The sequence below is a fragment of the Gnatocerus cornutus genome, unplaced genomic scaffold, assembly GCF_029298725.1.
Source record: "Gnatocerus cornutus isolate USDA-ARS CGAHR unplaced genomic scaffold, icGnaCorn1.1 Chromosome13, whole genome shotgun sequence".
In the NCBI taxonomy this organism is placed as follows: domain Eukaryota; kingdom Metazoa; phylum Arthropoda; class Insecta; order Coleoptera; family Tenebrionidae; genus Gnatocerus; species Gnatocerus cornutus.
In genome coordinates, this window is record NW_028275361.1 from 1,991,089 (window position 1) to 1,997,088 (window position 6,000).

The window sequence follows — 6,000 nt, forward strand, 5'->3', positions numbered from 1 at the left end:
ATCGATTGAGTTGAGTGAGGTGCAAAATGACTGAAGCCTTCTATGACCTTAGGTTTTGTCGCTTTCACACTTTTTTAAAGTTATTCATGCCAAAAAAACTAAAAAGTGCGAAGTAAGTTTTATTTATACCTTTTTAATCTCTTTCTGTACATATTGATGGCCTTATCATAAATTTTATCGCTATGTTGCACTAAACGAGTGTCTTTTCCACTTAAAATTAAATTTACCCCCTTAACATAGACATAACTACTAAGATGGCCCCTTGAGAACACAGCTACTTTTTAAGGAAAACACCCCGATTTTCAAGGGTTAACAGAAAAGCAGAAAAATCGTGAAGACTCCCGTTTTTAAGATATATTTTAAAATTAACATTTTTTAAAGAATTTGCTCGGTTTTTCGAAGTCACCCTTTGTAAAAAAAGTCAAAATTCGGACAAAGTCCTCATGACCGAAGCGAATTTTAAAAAATATAGCCTGTTTTATCAAACGTGAATACGGTTTCGTACAAACAAAAATGTCCCTTTTAAAAACATTTAAAATTAGGAATTTTACCTTGTTTTCAAAGATTTTACCCTGTTTTGAATTTTGTACCAGTAGGCCCCCTCAGAACACAACACATTTTTAATGCTTTTAGCCTGGTTTTCAAAATAACTTTTAAAAAGTTAAAATTTTTAAAGAATTTGCTCGGTTTTTCGAAGTCACCCTTTTTTAAAAGAGTCAAAATTCGGACAAAGTCCTCATGAGCGAAGTGAATTTTAAGAAATATATCCTGTTTTATCAAACGTGAATATGGTTTTGGTCAAGAAAAGTTATCATTTAAAAATACTTAAAATTAGGAATTTCACCTTGTTTTCAAATATTTTACCCTGTTTTGAATTTTGTACTAGTAGACCCTCTCAGAACACTTTGTTTTTTTGATGATTTTACCCTGTTTTTATAAGGTAGAAGGCATGCTATAGAAACTCATGTAGATGGGTCTGTTCAGCACAACAGTTCAAATTTAAGGGTCTACGCTACGCATATACCCGTATATGGCTTACGATTTTTCGTTTTTGAAGCGCATTTTGGACTTTGAAAAATCGCTCGACCTCTGTATGTATGCGTCTCAGGTAGAGCTATGGAGGTGACATCTTCGAATTTTGAAAAAGTGAAAAATTTGACTTTAATTAATTAAAAACTGAAATTCCCATTTTTCGTTTTTAAGGAATATGAAGCAACCTACGAAGTTAAAAAAAATACCAACATGTGGAGAATTAAAACCTCTATGGAGGTGACATTTTTGTTTTTGTCATTATGCTATAATTTTGAAGTTATTAATAAAAAAACAAATCAAAAATAGGCAACCAACAGTACAACTAACGCAAATTATCTTATGCAAATCTCATGATTTACGACCGCTCACTAGGGGGTCACTGACGTTCCGCCCAATTGTAATAAACTGCTATCGGGTAAAAGCAGGTAAAGACCCAACTGGTCGCTCTCGGCAACAAATATCGAAGGTACTTGTAGCTAGTGTATTGAGAAATAATATTTTATTATCTCTGATACAAGGTCCGGCAACATTTGTGGTCACCCCCAAAATTGTCTTAGAGATAAAATTTTAAAAATTTACATACTCTAATGGATAATCGAAGAAGCTCTAGAAGATGACGCAAAAACTTGTTCTTTATCACCGATAGTTTTGGCGTCGCGACGCCTTAAAAGTGTAATTTTTATCTATTTGTGAGGGTTTTTGGAACCATTCAATATATATATATATATATATTTTAATATAAATGTGTTAAAAATATTTAAGTAATTAAGGCAGTAAACCTTCATATTAATCCTGACATTGTAAATAATTCTTTAGCGATGGTAGGGAGCAAAGGTATCTTCAACTGCGACAACGCAATTTTACGCCACTGATTTAAAATCGGGCCCTAAGTTCTTATTTTTCAATGTAAATAATTAACTATTTCTATTTAGTGTCCAAAAGGTGCAACAATCAACGTTAATCAAAATTGAAGTGACTTGTAAAAAATTGATGTAGTTTGCCACTGTCCGTCATAGTTTTAAAAACTAACTTGTTAAAACAGCAATTTATGCTCAGTTACATTAAATTTAAGATGAAGCTTATGTTAAAAAAACAATTCGCGAGTATTTACGCAAAAACTCAAACATCGCTAAAAATTACTCTTCTAATGCATCGCAAATTTTTGCTTTAGATTGTTAAGCTTGATAAAGCGAATGCAAAATTGCAAATATTTATTTTTGAAACTAAAAACGATTTTGGGGGTGATTATTACTGTTGCCGGACTCGGTATAATTCACTGTTTTTCACACAAAATTTTGTTATTTACGCATTAATTTTACATTTCGTATTTTCCAGTTTGAAATTAGAAGACCTTTTTTCCGCAATTATAAAATGTGTATTATTGGGAACATTTTCTATTTCAAAAACTTTATCCGATAATTCTGACTTAAAACCGCTACTTACATTTTTACTTTCGGAACTATTCCTAATATTTTTCATCACCGTTTTTTAATAAAATTGTTGGCTCAAATCTTGGTGTTGATAAAAATTATCAAAAACACAATTTATTCCCAAACACCAAATTTTGTCAAAAACTGCTGACGTGCAAGTTTGATAAAAGCAACTGACCAACTTTAATCGACAAAACTCTAGAAATTTAAAAAAGTAGGTACATTGATTTACAAGTCGAGCACAGTCAAAAACACAAGTATCCAAAGATTGAAAGAATTTAAATATTTTTTCAAGATATTTATTTATAGGTTTTCCGAAATACATTTTTAATTGCTTTTAAAATTCGTATAATTAAACTACTAAGATGGCCCCTTGAGAACACAGCTACTTTTTAAGAAAAACACCCCGATTTTCAAGGGTTAACAGAAAAGCAGAAAAATCGTGAAAAGACTCCCGTTTTTAAAGTATATTTTAAAATTAACATTTTTTAAAGAATTTGTCCGGTTTTTCCAACTCTTTTTTAAAAAAGTCAAAATTTTAAGAAGTATATCCTGTTTTATCAAACGTGAATACGGTTTCGTACAAACAAATTTCCCTTTTAAAAACATTTAAAATTAGGAATTTTACCTTGTTTTCAAAGATTTTACTCTGTTTTGAATTTTGTACTAGTAGGCCCCCTCAGAACACAACACATTTTTAATGCTTTTAGCCTGGTTTTCAAACTAACTTGAAAAGTTAAAGTTTTTAAAGAATTTGACCGGTTTTTCGAAGTCACCCTTTTTTTAAAAAGTCAACATTCCAAGGAAAATACACCGTTTTTTCAAACAAGAATACGGTTTGGTCCAAACAAATTTCTCTTTCAAAAGCACTTAAAATTCGTCTTTTTACCCTGTTTTTCTGTTGGACTACTTCAGAACAAAAATGAATACGGTTTTGGCCTGGTTTTCAAAGTAGCTTTTAAAAAGTTAAATTTTTTAAAGAAATTGCCCGGTTTTTCGAAATACTTTGTTTTTTAAGCAGTTTAGTCCTATTTTAACAGTCTTCTTAATTAAAAGATAAAATTTGCCTTTTTTGCTCAGTTTTTCTATGGAGCCACTTCAGCACACATATGAATATGGTTTCGGCCAAGAAAAGTTACCATTTAAATATACTTAAAATTCGTCTTTTGTCCTGTTTTCAAAGATTTTACCCTGTTTTGAATTTTGTACTAGTAGGCCCTCTCAGAACACTTTGTTTTTAATGCTTTTACTCTGGTTTTCAAAAGTTTTTAAAAAGTTAAAATTTTTAAAGAATTCGCTCGGTTTTTCGAAGTCACCCTTTTTAAAAAAGTCAAAATTTTAAGAAATATATCTTGTTTTATCAAACGTAAATACGGTTTCGGCCAAGATAAGTTACCATTTAAAAATACTTAAAATTCGTCTTTTTACCCTGTTTTTTCTGTTGGGCTACTTCAGAACAAAAATGAATACGGTTTCGTTCAAACAAATTTCGGACAAAATCTCCATGAGCGAAGCGAATTTCCCTTTCAAAAACACTCAAAATTAGAGATTTTACCTTTTCAAGTATATTTTTCAGACTTTCCTTTGTTTTTAAAAAAGTTAAAAGTTGAAGGTACTTATTTTTTATTCAAACATACATTTTTTTAAGTTAATACACTATATGTTGAAACAATAAGTAGTTAAATATATGATATATTCTAACTCAGATTATTATGCCTAGTTTTCTTAGTCATTTTCCTATTTTCTATGCATTTTTTTCAACAAAAACCCGTATTTCTAGCAAAACATCAAAAAACAACATTGAACTTTAATCGATAAAACTCTAGAAATTTAAAAAAGTACATTGATTTACAAGTCGAGCCCAGTCAAAAACACAAGTATCCAAAAATTGAAAGAATTTAAATATTTTTTCAAGGTATTTATTTATAGGTTTTGGGTTTTACAGCCTTTTCTTGAAATGAAAATTGTGGTGTTAGCTTCGACATATTTGAAAGCTAATTGTCTTATTGGTAACCTATAAAATCCACCGGTAGCAGGTAAGATTAGAGACGAGGATCATTGTGTAAAATTCGTACAATTAAAGACACAAGTGGATTCAGATTTTTTAAAAAATAGTTTTTTTGCATAATAACATTAAACGCCAATTTTGCTTTTCCTGAGTGGTTCTGGCTTAAAAAATATTAATTAGGGAAGTATTTTTATTGATTAGTGAGATGTATTATTATGAAGAGTTAACTTTTAAATCACAGAAAACAACAGAGTCTAAAAGGTCCAAAAACTCATGTGTCAGGTAAAAGGTTTGGTTAAAAAAAATTAAATGCGTTTTTCTCAAATAAAAATATTAAAATAATAAGTAATTTTAAAATTTCCCCGGCGACCAGTGAGGAAAAATTTTGGATCACATTTACGAAAATTACATTTTTCAATTAAAAAAAACATTCTTCCATTACGTACTATGGGAACTGGAAATTTGGGGATTTTATACATACATTTTCCATTAATTGAAAAAAAATTACGCCCGTAAAAATTTTTGTCTACTTGAACCAGAAATTTCACAAGCTCAAAACGCAGAGAAACTCAAATCCTGATATTTTAACTCATCTTTCGTCCAACACGAATTTATTGTTCCAACCGCTGGGTTTCTTAGGAAATGTGCAGGTCAAGCGACCGTTTCCATAAAGTTTATGATTCCCTCATTACCAAATCCTCGGTAATCCCTTTTGGCAGCTGTCAATCAAAGGTGTTGTTAAAGTTGCATACTTTTCAAACACGAAATTTTCGGGCAGGCTCGTAGACCCTTAATTTTGCAAACAACTTTACCTGTATTAGTTTTATAACAATAACTTTTTGGACCTGTTGATACCCAATCAGCAATCCATACGTCCTTACCTAATTCATCGGTCCAATCTCCCAATAGATAACCTGTTTTAACAGTGTTTTTACAATTATCAATATATACAATGCTATCTGTATCATAATATATTACACTCTCTCCTAATATGTCTAACATTTCGTACAATCTTAGTCTAGCATTTGCGGTTGTAAAAGCCGCTATGAATATATTGGTATTGAAATCATTTTCTACATAGCAACCTTTATACTTGTAATCAATTTGTAACATATTTTCGTTTAATTCATTGATATGTATATTATCAAGTCTGTCGTCTAATAAGATCTCATAAAATCTCTTAATATCTGTAACATACTCTGTTGCCCCCATATTTTGTCTTTGACCAAATTTACCCCATAAGGAATTTAAACAGATTTTTGCAACAGCCCTCTTTCCAGGATTATTTTCTATTTTACCCAATTCAATACCTAGATTTTCTTTTACGGCTTTTCTATATTCTTCTTCTGATTCAAAATCATTTCTCCATTCACTTGTCTCTAACTTTATTTTCATAAATGCTTTTAGATATCCTTTAAACAAATAACTCGATTTTTGTTCAAAATGCCAAACTTCATTAATAGTTATTATTTTGTATCCTTTTTCAATTGCTTTTTTTACTTCGTTTGTACACCAGGTTCCTCTGACAAT